The sequence below is a fragment of the Triticum urartu genome, chromosome 6A, assembly GCF_056163025.1.
Source record: "Triticum urartu cultivar PI428250 chromosome 6A, HENAU_Tu73, whole genome shotgun sequence".
In the NCBI taxonomy this organism is placed as follows: domain Eukaryota; kingdom Viridiplantae; phylum Streptophyta; class Magnoliopsida; order Poales; family Poaceae; genus Triticum; species Triticum urartu.
The window spans coordinates 115,650,635-115,664,947 of NC_141878.1; positions in this window are offsets into that span (position 1 = coordinate 115,650,635).

Sequence of the window (14,313 nt, forward strand, 5' to 3'; positions counted from 1 at the left end):
GTCTGCGATCTCAATCTCTCTTCTCTCCATCGTCTAACCTTTGCACGGGCACACACGAAGAGCGGCACTAGCTTGCCGTGGTGTTATTACAACTAAAAAAAGCTTGGAAAATAGAAGAATCGCCTAGAACAAGAGACGTTGTGGCTGGTCGAGACGGAGCTAACCACATCTATCCTCCGTGCCATGTTTGCATGATGAAGTTGTGTGGCTAGTGGGGTGTTTTCGACCGACTGGCTGGGTTCCAAGGTCGAACCATAGGTACTATGTCTGATACAGTATATTTTTACACGCACATTTTGCCTCCGTGCCGAGACATGGCACACCCTACCGCGCGGTTTCGGGGTCCTCCCGGGTGGTGCACACATATATTCTTCCTGACGTGGGACACCCTATCGCGCATTTTCTGGGTCCTCCTCGGTCGTAGCGCCGAAGCAAGTAAATGAGTCGTCAAATCATGAAAGACCACCTTTCCCGCCGAGTACATCAGTGAAGCACGGCGGCTAGGTAGTTGGGCTAGTTCGACCGATTAGCTAGGGCGCCGCCACATTTGTTTTTTCACCCTTTTTTATCTACTTGTCGGCAGGTAAATTTAAATATCCACCGCGGCGTTGCTCTGGTGTTTGGGTGCGGCAGGATTTTTAATTTTTGGACTGACGAGAGCAGGCGCGGCAGAATTTTTAATTTTTTGATTGACGAGAGCAGGCGCGGCAGCAATTAGTCACGATGACTCCGCCTGTAAAAACCCACTGCTCCCTGATGTGAGAAGTCATCGACTGGTGTTTTACCGTGGTGAAAACCAAAAGATTCCCCACTCCCTCCGCCTTCCCGTAGAATGCATTGCCTTTCAGCCATTTCGCCCCCTTTGCTTCCTCTCCCCATTGCTTCTACCTGGTGCCATGGCAGCGCAGCAGATCACGGAGTCCGAGGTGAGGCACCTGACACAGGAGCTCCATGCCAAGGTTGCGGAGCTCAGGGCCAAGGACGTGGAGCTCCGTGAGCTCAAGGAGGAGAGGAGTGCCATGCTCCTCCATTATGTGTGGGAGTTCACGGAGCTTCAAAAGCGGCAGGCGTCCACCACAAAGATGCTCGAGGCGTCCGCGGCGTTGCTGCAGAAAGCGGGAGATACCATAGGCCGTCAAGGGAGCCGGCTGGAGTGCGAGCGGGCCGATCGTGACGAGGTCCAGGATCGCCTCAGCCACTTGGTGAACCAAGTTGCCACGCACGTGTTGCGGCTGCGCGATGCCTACTGTCGTGCTAGCGTGACGATGCCGGCCATCGGGCTAAACCCGTTCAACCACCCGATCGACTTCAATGAGCTGCAGCTTCCTGACCCGGTCTCCTTCTTCACCTATATCTCCGAGGAGCTGAGCCGTCTCCGCGCGATGGTGGGGGCTGAGCTGGACAAGGAGGGGTTGCGGGATGCCGTCGCCGTTGCCGGGCGAATCCTTTCAGGGCTCCGTCACCGGAATCCATTCGTGCCATTGGACGCCGTCTTTGACGAGCTGGCTCCCGTCGACCGGGAGTGGGCTCTGTGGGCGGTTGCACCCTGCATCACCAACGTTGTGCGCCTTGAGAAGCAGAGGGACTTCGGTGGTGTTTAGGCGCCCTCTGCATGAGCATGTCCATGTCTCGGTGCAACATGACTGTTGGATCAAACTCAGACGGTGCAGATCGGTCAATGTAGCACAAAGCGTGTGGGTGTGTTTGGTTGCATTCTCATCTCAATATAGTTGTTTCCTCTTTGTGTATTTTTGTCAACCTACTAGTGTGGACTCATGCACCCTTCATGCACTCTGGCAAACACCTAAAAGTGGGTCAGGAAAGGAACTTTTGCTCCCATCCCGTGCACCCTTCATACACCCTGCCTAACACTATTCATGCTTCATATGGTTCATGTTTCGTGGAGTACTGTAGCACCGTACTCTCCGTGCGCTGTGGACCTAGTTCTGTTAACATTGATCTCACCGTTCATTCTCGATCGGACAGTCGAAAAAGCGATACTATGTTACATATAGGAGTAGTTGACATGCGCACAACATCATTTGTTATCGTCATATCTTACTACACTAGCAACAAGATTGTGTAATACTGACGTATGAACCACTACACATGCCTAGTAGTAGGAGCACTGTGTATGTTCAAGTGGCTGCCATGTTTCGCACTCCTCCATCGTAAGAGTGGGAACGCTTGCTGTAATCATTTTTTTCCAGAAAAACAGTGGACGCGCTCTACCGTGCGGATCCTCCTCTAGCCATGCACTAAATTACTCACTTTCACCGACGTGTGGGACAGCCAGCACCTGGGTCCACCAGCCATGCACTAAATTACTCCGTAGTAGAGTGATGGTAGACTACCCAGATCGAACCGCCGCAGTAATGCCCAATGAGCCGTCAAATCACAAAACCCCCTCCTTTCCAGCAATAAGTTGGACGGACGAAGCAACCATCATTTCACTCTTCTCTCTCAGCTTCCTCTCTTGAAGAAAACCCCCACTCGCTTCGCTTCTCCCTCATATCATTCCTCCTTTCATTCTTCTCTCTCAGCTTCCTCTCTTGGATGGACGCCGAAGCACCGACCGACGTGATGTCTATGGCTCTGGCCAAAACCGTCAAGGCTCATGGTACGAAGAAGCGCAAGCACCCCGCCGAGACTACCGCAGACAAGCTCAAAGCCATCGCCCTGTCCAAGCCCCCCTCTCCGGGATCCCTCATTAAGCAAGTCCAGGTAATGTCTCTTGTTGACGATCTTTTTCTCGATCTTAATCGTGTTTTTTCATCTAACACGCAGTACTAGTACTGGTAGTACAACTTTCTGGGTGATCTTGCATGTGATTTTAGAGTGCCAAATGACGGTTCTAAATTCCTCTTTTGACCAAAACATGCGAGAGGTTGACACTGATTTCTTATAGATTACTTTCAACTACTCCCTCTATCCCAAATTTCTTGTCTTAGATTTGTCTAGATATGGATGTATCTAATACTAAAATGTGACTTGATACATCCATATCTAGACAAATCTAAGACAAGAATTTTGGGACGGAGGGAGTACTTTATGAACATCAATGCTACCTTTTAAGAGGGTATATTTGCCTCAGTAACTTGTGTTATGGATATTGCATGCAATCCCTCTGCTCTCATGCCTTTGAAGACATGTTCTAGTGTCTTTGTTCACTCATTTCTGTGCGTATATGTAGTCATATATGGAGTATAATATCGAAAATCATCTTATATTTCTGAACGGAGGTAGTAATAAAATATGGCTTCTGTTTGAATTAGAACCAGGTCCACGGTGGAGATGAAGTTCTCAAAGTCATGTCGTGTGAACTGGAAGACCTGATGATGAGTTCTACTGCTGAACTATACAACCGCTGTGTCCTTGTCGCCATGTGTCCTGAACTAGTGGTTTCCTGTAGCATTGTTGTCAGGCGTGTTCTCGAGGCTGTACTTGACCATAACAATTTCCTGGCTGTGCCTTCGATTACGAAGGGTGTGGTTCTTGTAAAGCTTCCCAACAGATCTGATGCGGCCTGTCTTCATCATCATGTTTATGAGTGGAAAGACCACTCTGTTAGGTTCTCCAAGGTTGACAAGATGGTGATGGTGCATGTAGACATCTCACACGAAGTCAATGGCCTAGTCAGTTATGCGGGGTTCATCCCGTAGGTCGGTGGCAAGAAATAGTCTGCAGAGTTTAGTTAGTGCAACTTTGCTTGTCTGTAGTAAGTACTATTGTTCAGTACTTGATTTGTGTTTGTCAACCCTGTATTGTTTATTAGTACTGTCGCTTTTGGTGTGTGGTCAGTCCTGAGAATGGTCTATGTTAATGTCTGTCCACTCAATTCAGTCTGTATATTTTGAAGTATCCAGATCATATTTTTTGTGAGGACGGTTTATCAATTATGGTTACACTCCAAAATCTGTATGCATTGCAGGGTCTATCGCACCCACCAGGATTTCCAGTCCCGTGGATCTTCGGTCCATACGATTTGTCACGACCTTTGGACTGTCCTATTTGTGGGAGTAGGCGGGGCCCCTGCATGCCACACGTAGTTGGACGATCAATCTTCTGTTTAGTACTTCAACATAGTGATTGCCTGGTAAGGATTCACTCGTGTCACATCAAGTAAATCTTATTGATTTAATGTCATGTTTTCTTTCTTTTCCTGCAATTTTATGATGCAGGTTTTGCCATGTGACATTCATCACAAAATAAACCGTTTGGTTTGCTCTACGATGGCTTTTTGCAGGTTTCACTTCTTATGTCGTGTCAGTAATGAAGGCACTGTCCATCACTTATATTACTGGAAAAAATTGGATCAGTCTGTTGTCTGAGTACAAGCTGAATCCCTATGATGAACTGCAGTTTGGTTTAACAAAAACGCCACAATTAGTCCTTCTCGCGTGTAAAAGAAATGAAGAAAAAAACTGGATCACGGTCACGGATCCTAGTCAAGTTAGAAAGCTGATCATAACAGACCAGACATGATCGCCGCTGTCTTGCACAGATCAAGCACCGGCAGTTGCTCTAGCACTGACAACGGCAGTAGCTCAGTCTGATCCAGCTGAGGATTGGGCACCGACCGCGTCAGCGGATCAGTCTGATCTACCGGAGGATCGGGCATCGACACCGGCACCTGCTCCGACACCAGCACCAGCTCTACAAGGAGCACCATCTCCGGCAGCAGCGGCGGCTTCGACACCTGCACCAACACTTGCACTTGCATCTGCTCCAGCCCGTGCAGTTGCACCGGCAACACACTGGGCTGCAGTTCGCACTTCATATACCAAAGTCTTTACAAAAACCGACATGTCCACCTTCTTGGTAATCACTGGCCGCCCAAGTGCTTCGTTCTTTTTTCTTTCCATGTTTCTTCACATGATTCACTGTGTTGATCTAACTGTTTGGGTATGTCTTATTGTTTGCAAACAGAGAATTCCTAGAGTAACGAGGGAGTCGTTCAACAATCCGGGCGACCGCAGCCAAGTTTCTCTTACCATGCGCAGCCTTGGTGTGAATGAACCTGCTCAATATACCGTAAGTACAAAGGATGGTTGCATGATGATTGATGCTAAAGGATGGTCAAGGTTCAAATCTAAATCATATCTTGCGGTAGGGGATGATGTCAAAATCGAACTTTCTCGGCAAGGAGAGCTGGTCCAAATCAACTTTGAAATTCTTCAGTAGCAGCACGCAACTGCCGAACTGATCTATCCTCCAAGAGATTTTGATGTAATAATCTGGCATGGTGAAACAAGTATCCTGTGTGTATAAGTAGTACGACAGTATTATTTATCACATGGTATATCGTTGATAGAATTGCAACTCTGATTGCTGGTTAGGAACTGTTGTTCGATTTCATTCCAACAGCTGTCATGCTTTATTCAATTTTGTGTATTCGCCTTGCGACAGCATCTAAAACCAGCGTCGTACCGATCGCTTGCAATATGAAAAGCGCTGAGGTAGAACACATGGGCCCCCAAACATGCAGGGTCGGCCTGCGGCCCAAAGTCCAGAACCGTGAGCCTATCTGAGTATTATATTCTCAGCTGAACCCCCATAAAAAAAGCTGAACCCCCATAATGCCCGTGCGTTGCAGAGGGAGTATATTTCTCGGCAAGGTGAGCCTGTGATATAAAAGATTTGTATATTTCTTTACAGAGGGAGTATCTCTCTGTCAAAAAATATATTTATGTGTAACTAGTTACTCCTGTCTTTCTACTTCCTTTCGCTGATATGTGGGGCAACCGGCAACGGGGTCCACGTGCCATATGCACAAATTAGAGTGCACAACTTCACGGTATACACACCCCGGTCGTAGAGCCGCAGTAATGCCCAATGAGCCGTCAAATCACAACCCCCCCTTTCTAGCTTTAGCAGTAAGCTAGACGGATGAAGCGGCAATATTTCACTGGGCCTGAACCCCCTTCTCCCTCGTCTGCTTGTTCAGAGAAAACCCCCTCTCGGCGATTGCATAGGGTTTTCTCATGGAGAACTAGGTACGAATTCTTCATCCATCCCCGATAAATCCAAGTCCCTTGGTCGCAGGTAATCCTAGGATGGAAGCCGCCGCCGTTGATGCATTTTTCTTCCTACTGAATCTAGTGTGTTTCATTTGCAGTGCCCAAAGTGCGAGTAACCTACAGGTTTCTGCGCCCTGGGCGAGACGCCACACTTGTTCCTTCTCATCCTAACACAGCATTTTGAAACGCGCACAGTATGTTCCTAGAATCCTCTTTTCTATCCGGGAGGGTGGGGTTTTTTTGAACATGCTGTGTTCTCATATTATTTTTCCTGTAGTGTATTATTTGCTCTGCCAGAACACTTGTACTCAAGATGCTCGGCCTTGCCATAACTGGATACACTAGTTTAATGGTCACAGTGAAGACAAGCCATGGATATAAGTTCCGAGTTGGGTTCATGAACCAAGAAGATCGCTGCTTTTTATGGCCGAACTTGGATAAACTTTCTCAAGTGTTACGGACTGAAAGTTGGCGCACGAATGTTGATGGAAATAGCAGAACCTGGTCTCATCTTCACTGCGATCTTCCACCCTGACGTTGTTCCAATTGTTCATCCATGTTAGTTTTGTATCTGGTTCTTACTTGTTGCCTCGATTACTTCTTAATCCACCTATTATGTCTAACTAATCACAATTTAACTTTAGAAGTAGCAACGAATCTCTCACAAAGATGCTACTTCTAACTAATATATTCTTATAATTGGTGGCACGTGTAGGTTTTTTCAAAGTTAAGCAGTCTGCTCGTTTGTTACTCTGTAATAACTCGGCTATTACTAATGGCACTGAAGTCGACTGGATCGACATCCACAAGTTCCTACACTTTATTGATCGTCTTGAGGTCCTTGTGGGGCGTTTCAATGGTGGAAGGCCACGTGGGATATGTGTGCCACTATTGCACTCGTTGAACAGGTCCAACTATGTCAAGAAACTTATGGTACGAGCTGTTTTCTGTTATATATGTTTTTTTGCGAAACTTTTCTGTTATATATGTTGTTCATAAACTATTGCTTATACACAGTTTTATACCTGTGATCTTCTTGAAACAGGAACTGCCGAGTTCTATTGTTCCTATATAGATGCCTGACCATGTTCGGGTCAGACTTGCGCTTGGTCACAACATGATGTTTATGTCGACCTACTCAATTCCACTTGGAGGTGAAAATATACTTATTCATGGGTGGTCTCAAATAATGAAGGCCCGTCCATCTTGGAGAATAGGACAGAAGATTATGTTCATGCTTTTCCATGGTTCTAAAGCGAATATCTTGTTTATTGACCACGTTGCTAGATGAAGCCGCTTTCAGAAGGTTGTGGATGCGCGGGGTGGCGCCTGGGCCTTGTCCTGGGGTTTGGCGGCCTCACCCTTGGTTAACTGTAGGCAAAGTAGCACTGTTCGAGGCATGCTTTGTACGATTGAACCTGTATAAGTACTCATACTACTTTCAGCTTTGGTTGTTAAGTGCCCCTGCTGGTTTCAGTTAAGGTTGTTAAGTACTCCTGCTGCTTTTACAGTCTCTCATGTTTATTCAGTCCTGTTTTCCTCCAGCCGCCAAAACCAAACCAGTGCCGGCGGGGCCGCCTGCTTCTGCCTCCCACGGCTGGCTGCGCCTCAGCGCACGCATCGCCGCCCCACCGTCTCCTAAATCGTTAACGCCGACGTCCTTTGTGCGCTTTGGTGCGCTCGCCACGGCGCCGCCCTCTCGCATTGTCAACATGGTCAACAAACAACGGGAATCGGCAGAAGTACATGGAGAGGATGACAGTAGGGGCCCACCACGTCAGCGTATGGAAAAATAAAATGCTTCCTCCTAGTGTTTTCCTGACATCTGGGACCCACAACACTGTGAGCATATATAGTCAATAGACAAGAGAACAACACAAGATTGGCTGACACCTGGGACGTAGCTACTCGAGCAGTATTTTTTTTGTTTGGTATTGTTGAGACGGAGCAGGGTTTGAACTGGGTTGTGGCCCGTCTAGCCCAGGCTTATATTTTATGTTCACCATGTGACCAGCCCAGCTATCTTTTCTTTGTGAAAATGAGCCCGGTTTATTTTTTCTGAAGAATACCCAGTCTAGGCCTACTTATTTTTCTACGCCCTGATGGGCTGCAACTCTTTCAAGACGCGTCCAAATCTTGAAAGTAATATGAAATGGGTTTAAATATAAAAACAGATGACAAATTGGCAATTACTTTATAATTTCTGAATTTTTTCACATTTTCAGATTCCTATTTCACTGGGCATTAACCTAATTTAAATATATCTTCAACGTACTTTAAATCTGGCTCGACATTTTGGTATTAAAAATAGTTTGGAACCCACAGAAATATGCGAAATTGGCCCTGGCCAACCAAAAAAACGACTGCAATAAATTGCATAAGAAGTTGCCATGAGCTATATATAAATTATTAAAAAAAAGAGCGAGTGGTCTGACTTGTGGGCCTGTTTAGTTGATGCGTATGCAAGATTTTTTTAGTTCGTCAACAAACGATTCTAGCAGACGTAACTGTTGGATGTCAATCCAACGGCCGTCGTGTTTCTTCAATCTCTGATCTTCTTGCTCCAACCGCCAAAGCAGCGCCGGCGGGACCGCCTACTCCCGCCTCCCGTGGCCGGCTGTGCTACCGCGCAGGCCTCAGCGCCCCCTACTACTCCCACCGCTGGCCAGGGCATCCCTCTACTCACCCACACCCCCTGTTATTCTACGGCGACGGCAGCCTCACACCGCAGCCGAACTAGTGAACCCTCGTACTCCTCTCCGCGTGGGCTTCCACTGCCGCGTCTTCCCCGGCTCCGCGTCATCCCCTTCCTAGGCCTCGCCGTCGTCCACCGCCGTGGTGCTGTCGGCGCGACGTGGTCAATGTGGTCAACGACCGACTTCCATCGGAAGAGTACTGTACATGGAGAGGCTGACAGCTGGGTCCACGGCAGCCGCGAGGAAGTGCCTCCTTATTACGTGGAAAATAATTATTCCTCCACCTGACAGCAGGGACCCACCAGATGGGCCACCAGTATTTCGCGAAAAAAATGTTTCCCCCTGACTACTGGGACCCATAGGACGGGCCACCGTATTTTGCGAAAAAACGTTCCTGCCGCTGTCAGCTCGGACCCACCGGAAGTGCCTCCTTATTACGCACAAAAAATGAATACCCCTGCTAGCTGGGACCCACCTTGGTGGGAGGCTGACTTGTGGGCCCACTAAGTTGACTAGAACGATTCTAGCTCCAGTGACCGTACGATGTCCATCCAACAGCCGTAGTGCTTCTTCAACCTCTGTTCTTCTTGCTCCAGCCGCCCAAAGCAGCGCCGGTCGTGCCGCCAGCTCCTGCCGCCCGTGGCCGGCTGTGATGTCGCGGAGGACTCACCGCCCCCTTCTACTCCCACCACTGGCCAGGCCATCCCTCTACGCACCCACACCCCCTGTTATTCTGCGGCGACGGCAGCCTCACACCGCAGCCGAACGAGTGAACCCTCATACTCCTCTACGCGTGGGCATCCATTGCCGCGTCTTCCCCGGCTCCACGTCGTCCCCTTCCTAGGCCTCGCCGTCGTCCACCGCCCTGGTGCTCTCGGCGCGGCGTGGTCAACGTGGTCAAGGAATGGCTTCCATCGGACGTGGACTGTACGTGGAGAGGCTGACAGCTGGGTCCACGGCCGCAGCAAGGAAGTGCCTCCTTATTACGCACAAAATAATTATTCCTCCACCTGACAGCAGGCACCCACCGGACGGGCCACCGTATTTCGCGAAAAAACATTTCCCCCTGACTGCTGGGACCCACCAGCTACATCTTCGCACGCAAGGAAGTGCGTCCGAAAAAACGATTCGCCCCCAGACTGCTGGGACCCACCAGTTACATATTCGCACGCAAGGAAGTGCGTCCAAAAAACGATTCGCCCCCCTGACTGCTAGGACCCACCAGCTACATCTTCGCACGCAAGGAAGTGCGTCCGGGCAAAAAAAATGATTCCCCCTGACTACTGGGACCCAGCAGCTGCACCTTCGCATGCAAGGAAGTGCGTCCGGGCAAAAAAACAAAACGATTCACCCCCCTGACTGTTGGGACCCACCAGCTACATCTTCGCAGGCAAGGAAGTGTCTGACAGTCGGGATCCACCTCGTCGAAGCGTACGTAGCGTTGTCATTCTGGTCGCGAACGTGTACGTACACATACACTGGTCGATGTAGAGGCGCGCACGTGTCGTAGTAGAGGCGCGTACGTGTTGTGGTAGAAGCGCGCACGTAGCATGTACACGTACGTACAGCGGCCAGGGTGCAAGAAAGAAAATACGGCCACGTACGTACATACGGGCAGGGTCTCGAACGCCTACTCGCGCATACGTACGGCCAGGGCTCGTGTACATGGCTGGGTCGGAATGGAGAAACAACGTCGTCGTCGTGTTCATGGGGAGGCAACGGAATGCGTCGTGTTCATCGGGAGGCAACGTAATGCGTCGTGTTCATCAGGAGGCAACGGAACGCGTGGGAGCGAACCCGCTGGGTCGGAACGGAATGCATGGTCGTGTTTGTCGGGAGGGCTTGGACGGAACAGGCGATGGAAACGAGGCCTGGCGTACCACAAAACGGACGAAACGGCCTTGTGTTCGACCGGCCACGTTCGAAACGGGATCCTATTCATCGGGATGGGTCTGGCGTATCGCAAAACGGAGGAAACGGACCTCCTACGGTCGAAACGGGGGTCCTGTTGATCGAGAGGGGTGTGGCGTACCGCAAAATGGAGGAAACGGACTTGTGTTGGAGCGCTACGGTCGAAACGGGGGTCCTGTTGATCGGGAGGGGTGTGGCGTACCGCAAAACGGGACTCCACGAGATACTGTTCATCTCTAGCGTCGACCTCCTCCAGCCTCCACGGGCTACCGTCGACCTCCTCCAGCCTCAACAGGCTCCTGTTCATCCAGCCTCCACCGCACGCTACTCCACCTGCTACTGTTCAACCAACCCTCCACGGGCACCCCTCCACCGTCTACTGTTCATCCAGCCCTCCACACCACGGGGTCCTGTTCAACCACCCCTCCACGGGCACCCCTCCATCGTCTACTGTTCATCCAGCCCTCCACCACACCAGGGGTTCCTGTTCATCTAGAGGCAACGCCACCGCTCACTGTTCATCCAACCCCCCCCGGCAACGCTCACTATTCATCCAATCGATCGGCTTCAGTTAGCAGTAGTACCGAAGGAAGTTGCGGATGATCTTTAGTAGTTGCGGATGCTTGCTTGAGTTCCAATCATAAGTGAGTATGATCCAAGAAGAGAAAGTATGTTAGCTTATGCCTCTCCCTCAAATAAAATTGTAATAATGATTACCGATCTAGTTATCGATTGCCTAGGCACAAATAACTTTCTTGTGTGACAACAAGCTCTTTACTAAAACTAACTTAGTTGTGTCTTCATCTGAACAGCCCCTACTTTTTATTTACGCGCTCTTTATTATCTTGCAAACCTATCCAACAACACCTACAAAATACTTCTAGTTTCATACTTGTTCTAGGAAAAGCGAACGTTAAGCATGCGTAGAGTTGTATCGGTGGTCGATAGAACTTGAGGGAATATTTTTTTCTACCTTTAGCTCCTCGTTGGGTTCGACACTCTTACTTATCAAAAGAGGCAACAACTGATCCCCTATACTTGTGGGTTATCAAGACCTTTTTCTGGCGCCGTTGCTGGGGAGCAATAGCATGGGGTGAATATTCTCATGTGTGCTTGTTTGCTTTATCACTAAGTAATTTTTATTTGCTATTCTTAGTTGTTTTCTATCTTTAGTTATGGGTAGGAAATGCAGAATATCAAAAAAATAGTTGTACCTACTGAACCAATGGTTGAAGAACCACTCAAAATCTATCACACTACTGAAGCTTTTTACTTGGATCATCTTCGATCCCTATGTGCTCGTGCTGAAACCCCAACTAGCTTAGTTGAGGGCAAATCTTTAGATGAACATGCTTGTTATGTGCGACACCGCTTATCTCAAAAAGGGAAACTTTTACTGGATCAAATTCATCGTTTGCAATGCTATGCTTGGAATTTATGTGAAATATATGATGTTACTTGTTGTTCTGAAAACCCTAAGAAACACCTTCCCTACCAGTGTGAGTTTAGTGATAATGGAATCGTATCTTCGTATGCTAAGGGTGTTTATAATTACTATGATGTTCAACAAATCGAAGAATTTTTTGCTTTTAAGGGTGCTTATGAAATTGCTTCTTTGATTGAAAAGTATGATGCTACTCTTTACAAATCTGAAAAATTTGCCATACTTAAATATTGTTATGATAATTATGCTTCTAATGCCTATGTTAAACCATATATTGAGGACTCCTCCATTGTCCAAGAAGAGACTAATATTTTGCAGGAGTCTATGGAAGAAGAAATTGATGAAACTGTGAGCTCATTGGATGAAAAAGATGATGAGGAGAGCGAAGAACAAAAGGAGGAAGATCAGATTAGCTACCCGTGCCCACCTTCTAATGAGAGTAACTCTCCAACTCATACATTATTTAATGTCCCTTCGTTCTTACCGAAGGATGATTGCTATGATGATTGTTATGATCCCGTTGATTCTTTTGAAATACCCCTTTTTGATGAACTTGATGCTTGCTATGCTTGTGGCCATGATGCCAATATGAATGATGCTTATGGTGATGAACTTGCTATAGTTCCTTATGTTAAACATGAAAGTGTTGCTATTGCACCCACACATAATAGTCCTATTATCTTTTTGAATTCTCCAAACTACACTATATCGGAGAAGTTTGCTCTTATTAAGGATTATGTTGATGGTTGCATTTTACCATTGCACATGATGATTTTGATGAATGCAATTATTATGAGAGAGGAACTACATCTCCACCTCTCTATGTTTCCAACGCGATAAAATTGCAAGAAACTGTTTATACTATGCATTGGCCTTTACTATGTGTGCATGAATTGTTCTTTTATGACATGCCGATACATAGGAAGAGAGTTAGACTTTGTCATTGCTTGATATATGTTGCTTTGTGCTCACTACTAAATGCCAAATCATTGCTAATTCAAATTGGCTTTGATATACCTTGGGATCCGGGTGGATCCATTACTTGAGCACTATATGCCTAGCTTAGTGGCTTTAAAGAAAGCGCTGCCAGGGAGACAACCCGGAAGTTTTAGAGAGTCATTTATTTTTGTTGAGTGCTTTTATAAAGTTTAAAAACAAAAAAGAGGGGAAATTAAAAAAATTCAAAAAGAAAAGCGAAAGTGAGAAAGACGAGCATTGTTAAAATGGGAGCTAGCCTTGAACTTTGTTCATGCCCACGGAAACTTTGTCACCCTTGATTAGAGAAACTTTCCAACAAAAATAATTATCCCCTTGTACAATTCCTTTGTATTATAAAAATAATATGCCAAGATTTTCCTTTAGGATGTTTACATTGCTTGTTGGTTTGTGCGGTGCAGAACAGAAACTTTGGCTGTAGTGCGTGATTTTACATTTTTTACTGGAACGTCAAATGGTATTGAAAATTTTTGCACTATCTTTCTATACAAATTGTTTATTTTTCCTAATTTTGGCAGAATTTTTTGAGTACCAGAGGTATGGTGAATGTTCAGATTACTACAGATGATACGTCTCCAAAATATCTATAATTTATGAAGTATTCATGCTATTATATCATCAACCTTGGATGTTTTATATGCATTTATATGCTATTTTATATGATTTTTGGGACTAACCTATTAAAGTAGTGCCCAGTGCCAGTTTCTGTTTTTTTCCTTGTGTTTTAGTTTTACAGAAAAGGAATATCAAACGGAGTCCAATTGACGTGCCAATTTTTGACGATTTTTTATGGACCAAAAGAAGACCCCAGAGTAAAAGAGTTGGGCCAGGAGTGTCCCGGGGCGTCCATGAGGGTGGGGGCGCCCCCGCCCCCCAGGCGCGTGGGCCTGCCTCGTGGACGCCTCGGGCACCTCCTTGACATGAGACCAACGCCAAAAATTCCTATAAATACAGAAACCTCGGAAAATTAACCTAGATCGGGAGTTCCGCCGCTAGAAGCCTCTGTAGCCACCGAAAACCAATCTAGGCCATCTCCAGCACCCTACCGGAGGGGGCCATCATCACCAGAGGGCATGGAGGAGGATCCCAGAGGGGCCATCATCACCATGAAGGCCAAGGACCAGAGGGGGAACCTCTCCCCATCCAGGGGGAGGCCATCGAGGAGGAAGCACAAGGGGGAGAACCTCTCCTCCTCTCTCTTGGTGGCACCGGAGTGCCATCGAGAGGGGAATCATCGCCGCAGTGA